Genomic DNA, 14,963 nt, shown 5'->3' on the forward strand with positions numbered 1-14,963 from the left:
AATGATGACAGCTAAAGGTGAAGATGGCCCTTTTAACAGAAGAAGAAAAGAAAATTGATCTTCTTGTCAGGGTAGGGGACCACAATGAGTGTGTGTGTGTGCAAGTGCAAATTCCACCAATGAAGACTGAGCTAAAATGACCTGGAGAGGTGGTTAGCAGAAGGCAGTACCCTACAATGAGTGATAGAAGAATTAATTAGGGATGGACTGTAAGAACCATGCATGTCACCATACAACATCCCAATTCTCCCAGTCAAAAAGCCCAGTGTATCATATAGGCTACTGGGCTATACACAGATCAGCCAGCCTGATCTGTCATATCCCACCCTTACACCCTCCTCAGCAAGATCCCATGTGAATGTAAATGGTTTAGTCCTGTAGATTTAAAGGATGCCTTCTGGGCTTGTCCTCTAGACCCCCAAAATAAGAGACCTTTTTGCTTCTGAATGGGAAAACCCTACAAATAGAAGGAAACAATAATGCCATTGGATGGTACTGCCGCAGGGCTATATGGAGATACCAAGTTTGGTCAGATCTTAGAGGCAATGTTGGAGGAATTCCAACCTCCTGCAGGAACAGTTATTACAGCATGTAGATGAACTTTTAGTCTCAGAAGAGAAAAAGGACAAAATGTCAGAGGCTATTGTAAGCCTGATCAACTTCCTGGGGAAGAGAGGGGTACAAGTTTCTAAAAACAATTATAGTTTGTTGAAAGGGAAGTCAGATAAGAAAGCAAAGAATAAACCCTGAAAGGATCTCAGTGTAGGAGCAGGGGTCCGTAGGGTTAGGCGGAGAAAGAATGGAATGAAGGCCTCATTAGGCTTTCTGGCTAATCCTGACTAGAAAGAGTTAAAATTTTACAAGAGGGAGCAATTAAAAGGAGGAAGATAAAGAGAGAAGAAAAACCAGATAAACAAAGGGACCGAAAGGCATTGGGACTTACATCAGAGAAGGGGAGGGGCACTGACAGGGAAAGCACAGGGGAAGCCAGGCGCATGAAAGCAAGACAGTACGGCCTTACCAGCTCCACTGGTACAAAGGAGACAGCAGAGAGAGGGCTGCCCAAGGAAAATTCCTATATTTTAAAAATCTATCTGTCTATCTATCTATCTATCTATCTATCTATCTATCTATCTATCTATGTATCTTCACAAAGTCAATTCTCTCCATGATTCTGGTCACAAACCAAACTGGATGAAAACTGAATCAAATTTCCCCATAAAGTCAACATTGAACCTAACCGTTGAAGTTGATTTGGCTCTTGTCCAACGTGGTTTGCAACCAGAATCGTGGAAAGAATCTAATTCATTAAATGAGGTCCCACTGTGCATATATATATATATTTTTTTTTCCTTTTTCTAGGGTTACTATATTACTGCACTAGGTCCACATGCATCCCCTTACTTAATCACTAATTCAATCTTGTATGTATGTACCTCCTCCCAACCAACCAATAAATCCTAGAGATAAGGCCTGAAAAAGACAAGTGGGCAAGAGAAAATCAAAGCTCACCAAAAGGAATGTGCATTTATGCAATGGTGCCCAGGTTAGGGTCCTGTGGTCTGAGATTCATCCAATCAGGTATGTCGAGATTCAGTTATGGACCTAGGAGGGAAAGTCCTTATCACCTGATAAAGAGAAGCTAAGAACAAAGGCCCATGGGCATCCATCCAGACTTCCTGCCCTCACCTCACATGATATAACTTTCTGTCTTCTGCTTTTTCCTCCTTACAAATAAAGTGCCTTCCTTTGTAAATTTCATCCCTTTAATTCACGACTGGTGCTCTGGCTTTATGATCCAAGTTGGCTGCTCATCCTAAGTGAGCACGATGTGCACCCCACACACAACATCAGGAATACTCAGCTTGCTTCTTTCAAAGACAAAGAGGGAACTTAGAAAATTTCTATTATTGATTGGCTATTGTCGCTTGTGGATTGAGTCTTAAACCCAAAGGACAAAACCTCTATGTCTTAAATTATTGAAAGAAGGTCCTGACTTCCTGCAGTGGTCCCCATAGGAGATTCAAGGTATGGATGAGCTAAAAGAGGCTCTCCTCACAACCTCAGTTTAGCCCTCCTATCCTGGGAAAAGTGTTCCACTTGTTTGTTACTGTAGACAAGGGTGTGGCTCTAGAGTTCTGACTTGAACGTGGGGAGGAAAAAGGCAACCTGTTGCCTTTATCTTTAAAATCCTTGACCCACTGTCTAGGGGCTGGCCTGAATGTGTAGATGTGGTGGCTGCCACTGCCTTCTTGGTTGAGGAGAACAGAAAACCGACTTTTAGTTTGATTTTGTTTTTTAGGGGGTTTTTTTGGTACCGGGGATTGACCTCAGGTCCTTGTGTTTGGGAGGCAAGTGGCAGAACCACTGAGCTAAATCCCTGGCCCAGAAAACCGACTTTTAATGGGACCTTAACAGTAAGTACTCCACATCAGGTCTGGACTATATTAAATCAAAAAGCTGGAAGATGGTCGACAGATTACCAAACCCTGAAGTATGAAACTATTCTTTCTGTTTGTTTTGTTTTTTGAGATAGAGTTTCACTATGTAGTTCAGGCTGGCCTTGAACTCACTGTGTAGACCAGGCTGGCCTCGAAATCAAGGTGATCCTCCTGCCTCAGCCTCCTGAGTGCTGTGATTGCAAGTGTACACCACCATGCCCAGCAGTATGAACCTATTGTGTTAGAAAGTGATGACTTGGTTCTCACAACAAATTGCTGTCTGAACCCAGCCAACTTTGTGAAAGGGAGAGAGCTACTTCGAGACCACAGAATATTACTGCTTAGACATCATAGAATACTAAATCAAGATGAGACCGCTCCATCCCAGGCTGCTAGGGCAGCGAAGCTCAGCTGGTCCCAGCACCCAAAAGGAAGCTCCCCACCTCCATCCCAAGCTCCTAGGGCAGAGAAGGTGAGCCCCGTGAGTGCCAGAAGCAACCCCCCACCCACCCATGGAAATGAGAAGACACATAAACAAGCCTCAAAAACAGACTTCCAGATCACCTACAGCAACCCCAAAGGGAAACGAGATGGAACAATCTGATACTCAACCACCTGGACTTTCTCAACTGGCAACAAAAGAGGATCTAGGAAAAATGAAATTAGAAATAATTACTCAGATAACAGCAAAGATTGTGGTCATGGTGCAAGACATGATTAATAAATCTAGAGAGGACACAGATAAAAAAATAGATTATCTGAGGAATATGATGGAATCCCAACATAGGAGACAAATGGAATCCATAAAACAGATACAAACAGATTTCCAAGAAATTAAAAACTCCATCAAAAGTCTGCGCAGCAGAATGAACCAATGTGAGGATAGAATTTCACATATAGAAGATAAGATTGCAATTAGTGAGGAGGAAAAGAAAAATTGCTTTAAAATTGTAAGGGGCCACAAGAAATCAATCCAGCAGCTGCTAGACGATGCAAAGAAGAATAACATAAGACTGACTAGAGTCAATGAAGAAGGAGGAGAGAGTGCAGATGACATAAAAAAACTCTTCACAGAAGTGATGGCAGAAAACTTCCCAAGCAGGGGAAAAGAACTTGACATACAGATAAGGGAGGCATATAGGACTCCAGCTAGCCTTGATCAAAAAAAATCTACACATAGGCCTATAATAGTTAGGATTCCAGAAATCCAACAGAAGAACAAAATTCTACAAGCAGTGAGAGAAAAGAAACAAATCACATACAAAGGAAAGCCCATCAGAATCACAGCAGACTTCTCAATGCAAACCCTCAAGGAAAGAAGAGCTTGGAGTGATGTATTTCAAGCCCTAAAGGAAAACAGCCTCCAACCCAGATTGATGTACCCTGCAAAACTATCTTTCAAAATTGATGGAGAAATAAGATACTTGCATGATAAAAGAGCACCTTGGGAACTTCATGAATACCAAACCGGCACTCCAAAAAATTTTAGACAATACCCTAGGAAAAGACAATGAGGACCACAACCCCAGGAAATCCAGCAGAATGAATCCATTGGGCGTGACAAATTAAACGCAAAGGGGGAGAATCCAACAAAAAGAAAAAATCATGACAAGGCTTTTAAAACTTTTAACTTCATCTCCCTAATGAGTGTATAATTCAGTCTTGTTATTGTACTGATTAGTATTTTTCTGATTCTAGAGTTGCACACCATTCCTTGTGCTGTATTGGCTATTTATCATCTTATGTCTACATTTTAATTGGGTTGTCTATTAATGAGCTCTAAGAATTCTTTATATATTCTGCTCATAGGTTATATGTATTGTAACTATAGTCTGTTTAAGGACTACTTTTCATTTTAATGATGTCATTTAAAGTTCTAAATTTTGATGGAATCCCATTTATCAAGTTTTTTCTTTTATACATCATGTTTGTTTGTTTTTTTACATCATGTTTTTTGTATCCTAGGTAGTTCTTGCCTACCCTGAATTCATAAATATTTTCCCTTATAATTTCTTCTTAAAGTTTTATACTTTTAGGCTTTCTTATTTAGGTTCATAGATCCCTTCAAGTTATTTTCATGTATGGAAATAAAGGGTTGAGGTTAATTTTTTATATATGGATACCAGGTGTTCTAGTGCCGTTTGCTGAAGACACTATCTCTTCCTCAGCTCTTGAATTGAGTTTTTATTCTATAAAATGCTAATGTTAAATAATCTTTCAAAACTCAGTGAACCATATATGTGTGGTTCTATTTCTAGATTCTCTGTTTTATTCCAATGATCTATATGTCTTTCCTTACACCAACACTGCCTTGATTACTGTAGCTTTAGAAGAAGTCTTAAAATTGGGTGCTAAACGTCTTCCAACACTGTTTTTGTTTTTGGCTTTTCTGGGTCCTTTGTACTCCTACATAACTTTTAAATTTCACTATCCAGTTCTTCATTTATAGCAAGTATACACAGACCTGAATTTTTATATATACCTTGTGTTTTCTAATCCTGCTAAATTCAAGTACAAGTTCTAGGGGCTCCTAGAGATTCCTTAGTATTTTCTCTGTAGATGGTCATTTCATCTACATATAAAGATTTTGCTTCTGCCTTGCCAATCCTATCCTAGTTGTGTCATTTTATTGCCAGACTATTTTGGTGGGGCCTAGGTTTCAAAGTTTAATGGACAGATAAAGAGTAAGCATATCTGCCCTTGTTCCCCACCTTAAGGAGAAAGCATTGTATCTTCTCCATTCATACAAGGCGTTCTCGCTGGAAGTATGGAGTATATGTCTTTAATCTGTTGAGAAGGTTCTGTTCTACTTCTAGTCTCCTGATAGCTTTTACCATGACCAGCTGTAGAATTTAGTCCAATACTTTTTCTCCAACTAGTGACAGGATCATATGGCTTTTTCCTTTCCTCTGTTTAAATGATGACTTTTGGGGGTGGATCTTCCAATGCTGAACCAACACTGCCATCCCTATAACAAAACCACTTTCTACATACTGCCAGATCTGACTTCTAATAGTTTGTTTTGTTAAACAAATTTCTATCTATGTTCATACTTTTTTCTTCTATTATCTTTATCCAGTTTTAGGATTAGCACAATGTTGAGTTCCTAAAATGAGGGAGAAGTGTTCCTTTCTTTTCTGCTTTAATTGTTTGATGTAATTTATCAGTTAAAATGTTTATGAGCCTGCTGTTGTCATATAGGTAGGTTTTCAAGCTAGGAATATACTTTCTTTTATAGGTGCTATTCAAATTTTATATTTCCTCCAGAGTTAGTTTCATTAATTTGTCTTCCAAGGTACTTCTTAGAAGTTGTCAAATTTATTTCAAAAAAGATTTTTGTAATATGGTTTCTATATCCTTTTAACTTCTGTAAAATCTGTAGTAATGTCTCCTAAATCTTAATATTGTAATTTAAAAAATGTATAACTGATATTGTGTAACAGGAAGAAAAGGCCTAAAAGAGCAGGGGAATTGGGAGGAGTAGGGGAAGGGAAAAAAGGAAAAGGAAAAGGAAAAATATAAGAGGAAAAAAAATGGAAACAAGGTCTTTGCAAATAGGGAAGCGTGGAGGGGGTGAAGGGAGGGCAAGGGAAGGGGAAAAAAAATAAGAACCAAGAGACTCATGTAATGGTACAAGATCCCAATGATGAATGTAACTATTTTATACCGAAAATGTACCAATAAACTTAATGAGGAAAAAACCAAAAAACAAAAAAGAAAAACAACAGTGACACTGAATAATATTAAAGAAATTTTTTTTTCAAATTTGGCTCTCAATATTTTCAGTTGGAATACTTTATAAATACTGGTTATTTCTTGGAACTTTTCATTTTCATTTACTTTTAAATTTCAAACAACTTTTTTTGAGATAGGATCTTGCTGTGTAGACCAGGCTGGCCTTGAACTCAAGATCCTCTACCTCAAACTCCCGATGGTTGTTTTTAATAAAACTGCTAAATCTTTGCCAAAATCTTACTCTACGGTATTTAAATTATATTATTCAAATTATATCATTATTATGATATTTAATTTATAAAATACTTAAAGTATAAGAACACTTTAAACTGGGCTTGGTAGCACATGTCTGTAATCCTATCTACTGGGAAGGCTGAGACGGGAGGAATACAAGTTGGAGCCCAGCCTAGGAAACTTAGTGAGACCCTGTCTCAAAGTATAAAATCAAAAGAACTGGAAATAGAGTACCCTTGAGGATTCAATCGCCAGTACCTATCACACACACACACAAACCCCTGTAAAAATCCTTAATAATACCTCTGGTACCTTGTACTGCAACTGAGGCCTCAGAACCCAAAAGGTAAGGCCAGAGGTTGAAATAAGGGCCATCTGCACTTACTGGCAGTAACCACTAGAAGTCATCAATGCAAGTATGTCAGTTTTTCTAAGAAATATCAAGAGCCAGGTTTGGTTTAAGTTATTAACCTTTAGAGATGTAAAGAAGAAAGCAAAAATAGATGTGCTCACCTGAGCACCTTGGCATCTGAGATTGTCACGGTGTTGCCAAAACTTCACCAAGTGAGGTCTAATGCTGATGACACCTCAGGAATGCTTGCCAGCCATTTGAGCTAACAGATTTCTCACTCCCCATTGGCTAGGCCACTCCCCACCCTCACTGGATGGTTGAGATCTAGTTTAACATATACATTATAGCTATGTAATAAGTTACCCCCAAACAAACATTTTCCTTTAGTTTCTGAAGCCCAAGAATCAGCATTCTTGGTGATTTAGTCTCAGACTTTCTTGATATTTCTCAGGGCTACAGGTCACATTCAGGTTGTATGGGGATGAAGATCTGCAGGCTCACTTCTTTATTATTGGCAGGCCTCAGTTCCTCCTCATGGGGACCTTGCCACGAGGATACCCAGTTTCCATTCCCCAGAGCAGAGGGATGGAGAGAAGGAGAATGAAGTTACAGTGTCTTTTGAACTCATCCTACAAGTCACAAACCATCCCTTCTCTATTGTAGTGATTCACAAACCAATCATAGTGTGAGAGAGAACTTGACATTGATGTAAAGACCAGGAATTTTTTCTCCTGTACTGCAGATTGAGCCCAAGGCCTTTGTAGGGAGCTATACCACCAACACCACCCCTTTTCTTAGGTTTTATTTGTTTTTGTTTTTTTTTAGGTACCGGGGATCGAACTCAGGTCCTTGAGCTTACGCAGCAGGCATCGAAACCACTGAGCTAAATCCCCGGCCCCCCCTTTTCTTAATTTGGAGATGGTCTCCCTAAGTCATTAGGTTGCCTAGGCTGGTCTCAAACTTCCAGTCCTCCTGTCTCAGCTGCCCAGAGTGTTGGGGTTACAGGGAGTTGCCATACTACCAGGTTCCTGGAGGCCATCTTGAAGGCTAGTTATCACCATTTCCCAAATTCTTTCACTAATAATTCTTCAGTACCTACAAAAGACCCATGTCTACTGTAAAAATGAAGGCGTTTCAGACACTACAAACAAGCTTGGTTCCAGTGCTACACTTGTATAGTTTCCTTAACATCAAATGAATAAACACTAAGAGAAAAAAAATTTCATTCCATTTCAGTTAGAGACCTAACCATATTATTAGATGTCTTGTATTTTATACTTGTTTATCTGTTTGTTGATCCATGCGATAGAGAACAATTTGTTTTTTACACTGCTAGAGATTGATTTTAGTGTCTTGGATGTACTAGACAAATGTTCCACCCGTCATTTTCTTTCTTTTTTTTGGTACCGGGGCAGGCAGTGAAACCACTGAGCTAAATCCCCAGCCCTCATTTTCATTTTTGACTTCTATTTTTATTTATGAATTATTTTTTGTGGTGGTACTGGAGAGAAACCTCAGGACCTCGCACAGGTTTGGCAAGTACTGTTATAATCTGCATCATCAGTGCTTTAAATTTTTTGAATTCTTTTCTTTTCATTCTGAGACAGGATCTTGCTAAATTGGCCCGCCTGGCTTCACATTGTCTATCCTCCTGCCTCAGTCTCCCCAGGAGCTGGGAGTACAGTTGCAAATGACCCTAACTGGCTGCCTCACAATTCAAATCACAGTTTACAGAAGCCTCCTCAAACAGATTTTCTTGGGTTGTGTAGTCTTATGTGTTTCCTCTCACTGCTGCCCTACTCCCTTTTCATATTACTATCTCTTTGAGATTGTTAATTATTTTATTGTTTTGGTGCTGAGGATTGCACTTGGGGCGATTTAATTTTATGTGTAAAATTGCTGGTCCCAATATTTGGTTTAACATTATTCTAGATGTTTCTGTGAATTTTGGGATGAGCTTAACATTAAAATGGTTGAACTTTGCTAGGCACATGCGAATACAGCTATAATCACAGGTACTCTGGAGGTAGAGGCAGGAAGATTGTAAATTTGAGGTCAGCCTGGGAAACTTAAGAATCTGTATCAAAATGAAAAATAAAAGATCTAGGGATGTAGTTCAGTGGTAAAATATATATGGGTTTGCGCCTTGGGACAGAAATAATTAAAATCCATATATTACCAGTATGCAATTATAAAAATAATCTTGATTTATAAAATTTATTATTTAATTTATTTATGGATTATTTATAATTTAATTTATTATTTATAAAATAATCTTCCATTTACATTCACAATATCTTAAATGAAATAATGAGAAATAAATAATAAACTTGAAAAATGTATATGACCCAAAGCTCATATCCAGGGGGCCCAAAAGAAAGATTTCTAGGCTGGATGTATAGCTCAGTGGTAGAGCACTTGCTTAGCATTCAGAAGATCCTGGGTTCAATCCTCAGCACTGCAAAAAAAATAAAATAAAAGATTCTGAAGATATTTACTTCACCTGGTATGGTAGCGTGCCTACAATCACAGCTATTCAGGAGGCTGAGGCAAGAGGTTTGAAAGCTTGAGGCCATATAGCTGGGCATGTAATTCCAGCACTTGGGAGGTTGAAGTGGGAAGATCACTGCAAGCTTGGGGCCAGCTTGTGCTACATAGAGACTTCAAGGCCAGCCCGAGCTACATAGCAAAACCCTGTCTCAAAAAAGAAAAAAAAGAAAGACACTTTGAGCCTGGGCAATTTAGCAAGATCCTGTCTCAGAATTAAAAATAAAATGGGCTAGGATTTTAACTCATCGCTCCCTGGGTTTAACTCCCAGTACCTCAATGGGAAAAACAAGTCTTCTTAAATTTGTAAAGATTTGAAGTACAATATAATTGTCTCCAAAGAGATTCTTGCTAGAGCTTAATAAAAAAATAAAATTCCTATATAAATAAAATGCAGTTTTTTTCTAAAAGGACTCCTTGTGACACTAAAATGTTTTGAATCCTCACCTGGACAATAAAGGTATTCACTAATACAGCCAAGCCTCTCTTATCTGTAACTTCCTGAAACCCTTTCATTTACATTCACGTAGCATTGACTCTGGAAATCAGGGAGAGAAAAATGGTATTAATCTCCAAAAGTGCCTGGCCTCAGTGAGCTTTACAAAAAGCAGCTAAGCAATTTAATGACATCCCTGGAGGGAGAGGGGAAAAATAACTCCCTTTAGCCTTTCTTATATGGAAGGCATATTGGTAACAAATTTCTTCAGCTTTTTTTTTGTACCTGGGGATGTGTTATCTTCATTTTGTGTGTGTGTGTGTGTGTGTGTGTGTGTGTGTGTGTGTGTGTATGCATGCGTGCTGGTAGTTGAACTTGGGGCCTCTAATATGCTAAGCACATGCGCTAATGCAGAGACACCCCAACTCCCCTTTCAGTGCTTTACGTATGTTCTCCCACTGCTTGCTGGCCTTCATGGCTTGTGAGGAGAAATCAACTGTTCATCTTATTGAGGTTCCCTTGTATGTTTAAGTCACTTCTCTCTCTGTTTTCAAGATTCTCTTTTTGTTGTTTTTATTATTGTACATCTTGGTGCAGATTCTTTTTGTTTTTTCTACTGAACGCTGTTTGAATTTCTTGGATAAAATCTAACAGATTCTGGTAGTTTTCAGTTGTTATTTGTTTACATATCCTTTACCTTTTCTTTTTGTTCTGGAATCACAATTTGTGTATGTTATTCCAATTGATGATATCCCACAGGTCCATTAGTCCCTCTTCAATTTTTTTTCATTATTTTTTCTTTTATCTTCTCAGACTTAAGATATTTTTGTTTGTTTGTTTTTTGAAACCAACCTCACTATGGAGATCAAGCCAGCCTTGAACTCATATGTTGCTCTGGGTGGCCTCAAACACATGATGATCCTCCTGTCTCAGCCTCTCCAGTGGTGGGATTATAGGCATGCACCACCAAATCTGGCCTAAGATACTTTGACATATCTTCATATTTTCTGATTCTTTGTTTTATCTGTTCAGATATGCTTTTGGACCCCTCCAGCTGATTTTTTTTTCTTTTTTGGTATTCAGCATTGAACCCAAGGCCTTCAGATTGAGCTAAACTACCAGCCCTTTATATTTTTTATTTTGAGACAAGATCCACCCAAATTCCCCAGGCTGGTTTCATGCTTATGATCCTCCTGCCTTAGCCTCCCAGATAGCTGAGATAACAGATATACACCAGAGTGCCTCATTTTTCCCTATAAAATTTTCATTTCAGTTGATAGACTTTTATACTCCAAAATGTCTATTTTCTCCCTTTTTACAATTTTTAAAAATCTCTTTGTTGATATTCCCTATTGATACGTTACTCTCCTGGCTTCCTTCAGTTTTTTTGTATATGGCTTTCTTTATGTTTTGGAGCATTAAGATTGCTGATTTAAAGTCTTTGTCTAAGGGTTTGGCATATAGCTCAGTGGTAGAGTATTTGCCTGGTCCTGAATTCCATCCCAAGCATGACAAAAAGAAAAAGAAAAAAAGAGTCTTTTCCTAGTAAGTTTCTCTTCATTTTTATCCTGTGAATGAGCCATATGTTTGTGTCTTTGCATGCTTCATATGTTTATAGTGAAAACTGGACATTTTGAATTTTACTACATTGAAAAATCAAAAGTAATACTAGCTGGATGTTTGCAGATTGGCTCTGTGTCAAGGTATTATTTCAAAACTCGGCCAGGCTGCTCACAATCTTTCCTTATTCTTAACTTTCTGCTTGTGCAGAATCTACAGGCAAGCCAACAGAGAAAGCTTAGATCCGTATCTTCTGCAAATGCCTCCTCTCCTGGACACATCTGTGGCTTTCTAGGTTTTTTGGTTTATGCAGGAGTTTATTGAAGCCCTTTTTTTCCCCAAAGTTTCTCATTCATCGTTTCCTTCTTAGCTTTCAGAAGGTCTTGCATTACCTCAATTGTTATTTGTTTATCCTAGGTAGCTATGGTGTATTCATCTGGCATCCATCGCTTTCCACGGATACCCTACACATCGTCTGAGGCACCTCTGCCTTAAGAGAATTGTGAGGTAAGCAAAATAAAACCCCTTGTATCTGTCCTTTAGGGAAGACAAATAAAGATAATTCTTTTGTTTCTGTCTGTTCCTAGACCAGATACCCATTGGGAATGGTGGCTGCCGTCTTCCAGACCACTGCCACATTGAGGAGATGTGGGCTAAGGCTGAGTTAAAATGCCAGAATCTTCTCTTACCCTGTTTTAGGGTTCTTTCCCCTGGTTTATTCACTTAGTTGGTGAGTGGAACATCTTCCAGAAGTTGTTGGTTTGTTTGTTTTGTTGTACTGCAGATTGAACCTAGGACCTCATGAATGCGAAATAAGCACTCTACCACTAAGCTACATCCCCAGCCTTCTTCTAGAGTTTCAATAAGTGTGATTATTTCATCTTTTTGTCTGACTTTTCAGACTCTGAGGAGAGAAAGCCTCTAGAAATCCCTACACTATAATTTTCACTGACATCAACTTAAAGAGGTTTTATTTTTAATGCCACTTGTTTGTTTGGGTATTGTATACAAGTTGTGTTGTGCATTGACCACATGGAAAATGTGGCCATTATGTTCTTCATTGAGCTCCTCAAAGAACACCAATTGCCAGCCTCTTGGTTATTCTAATTCTCCATTTTCCCAACTGTCTTGGGAAAAATGGTGGAAACAAGGTATCAAGGTGACTCAGTTTGATGATTGATTTTAGGGGTCAACTTGATGGGATCAAGGAATACCTGGAAACCAGGTAAAGCATTATGTTGAGTGTGTCTGAAATTGGCATGTGGGTCTGACTGGAGGAGGTAAGGAAGACCAGCCCTCCATTTGGGTAGGTACCATCCAGTCAGCCCAGGGGGCAGAGAGGACAGATTCAAAAAAGCAATTCATCTCTTCTCCATGGACTGGGATAGACTTTTTCCCCCTCCCTGTGCCTTAGAAATCCAGGGTCCCAACCTTGGGACTCCAGGACTTACTCCAGTGGCATCTGAGTTCCCAGGCTATGGACCTCAGAATGACATTGATACCACTAGCTTTCCTGGTTCTGAGGTCTTTGGATTGGACTGAGTCCTCCCACCAGTGTCCCAGGGGCTCCAGCCTGCAGTCTGTCTATGATGGGACTTCTCAGCTGCCATGATCCATCATGTAAGCCAGTTTCTCTACTGAGTCTGCTTTCGTATATTTCTGCATATCCTATTGGTTCTATCTCTCTGAGAACATTAACTAGTGTACTTGATATTGTGTCATCTGTACAGATGTTGAAGTTGACAGTGATGATTTTGAGGGATAAGACCCAGTCAATGTTATAGCTTTCCCATGAACAGGAAGGAATGACGGGAGGTCAGAGGATGAAAGCAAAGGGCAGTGGTTTCTGCTGGCATTAGGCTTCAGATGAGGTAGGAGAAACAGTTGTGAAAACGTTTTTACTGATGTTTGAGAAGCAACGATTTATCAAGGTGAATGAACAGACAAAAGCACATCTTAAATGTAAAGTAGTAATTTCTATTCAATGTAAAAAGACATCCTAGATTCAATTTCACCATAATAGCTGAAACAAAATAGCAAAGAGCAAACACTACACAGAAAAAAAAAAAAGATTTAAGTGAAGCCCAGGATCAAACATAATCAAAAGAGGTGTTGGATTTGAGGCTCAGAGCACTTGTCCATCCCTAACACTGGAAATAAAAAGCATAATCATGGTGAATGAAGATTTATAACAATATTGAATAGGCATCACATATCCCCAAATTAGATTGTAAGTGTAAAAAATTTTATCCAAAAGAATTCTTTCTGGCACATGATAAATTGCCAATAGGGTAAATATCTAACAGCCTATAATTAAGTTACCAAATGTAACATAATGAATCCCAAGAGAATCCATTGTGGAAATTAGTGAAAATGTTTTAAATGCTCCCTAAGTAGTAAACACAATAAATTATGAATACAGCTATATATATGTTGACCATTTTTCTCTCCAAACACTTCACTTTCTCTCTCTTTTTTGTTTTTTTGGTATCGGGGCCCGGACCTTGAGCTTGCAAGGCAGGTGGTAGAACCACTGAGCTCAATCCCCGGCCCCTTCACTTTCTTATTTACTCATCAGTTTGCCCTGGAGTGTCTATTGTGCATTAAGTCAGTGTGCATGATTCAGAGAATGTAGCACAGGAAGCATATAAATACTCCTACTAATTAAATTTCCAGCATGTTTATGTGGAATAGGATTGCAGGGCGAGAACCCAGATCTGCTTTAAAAGAGTTAATATTTAAATGAAGCGTGCTAATTTCATGGTAGGAGAAAGTGCTATTATGGAAGTGCAGAGTTGAGGGAATGGTAATGTAGGGGAATGTGTGGAGTATTATGGGCTGTACTGTGTATTGCAAGGGAGAAATATTGGTGTCCTCACTTGTACTACCTCAGAACGTGATCTTATTTGGACATAGGGTCTTCACAGGCATAACAAAGTTAAAATGAAATATTTAGGGTGGGCCCTAATTCAATGACTGTTGTTTTTAAAAAATTTTTTATTTTGAGACAAGTTCTTGCTAAATTGCCCTGGCAGCCTCAAACTTGACATACTCCTGCCTCAGACTCCAAAGCAACAGGACTTCAGACATGTGCCATCCCACAGCCTTCCCTATCCAACTGATAGGATAAAAACTGATGTCAGATTGTATTTGCTTGAGAATTGATGTTTTCAGTTGCTAATAGCATAGTACAGTACCACCTGCTGGGTAAATTATAAAGAAGTTTATTTTGGTTCAAAGTTCTGGCCCAAGGTTGAGGGGCTGCATCTGGTGATGGCCTTTTTGCTAGCAGCGTCCCAAGGCGAAGCAAGACATCACATGGGCAGAGACAAGCACCTTGCAGGAGACCTAGCCAACCCACTCTTGAGATAACCTGATAATCCATAACCCACTAGTCCATTAATTGTAGGAATGGCTTAATTTATTCATGATGGCAGAGACCTAATCACTTCTTAAAGGTTTCACCTGTCCCCACCTTTGAATATCGCACGCATAATGGGGATTAACTCTCAACAGGAGTTTTTGTAGGGGACAAACTGTATTCAAATCATAGCAATTACTTTTCTTAGGTAATTACAGAAATAGCTAACTTCCAAGTATAAACCTTTCTGAACCCACTGTTTTCTCTCCTACTCAAGGTGTAATCCATCTTTCCGTT

This window comes from Heterocephalus glaber, unplaced genomic scaffold (assembly GCF_053883595.1).
Source record: "Heterocephalus glaber isolate CG9 unplaced genomic scaffold, H.glaber_assembly_v1.0 deba00001610, whole genome shotgun sequence".
Classification (NCBI taxonomy): Eukaryota; Metazoa; Chordata; class Mammalia; order Rodentia; family Bathyergidae; genus Heterocephalus; species Heterocephalus glaber.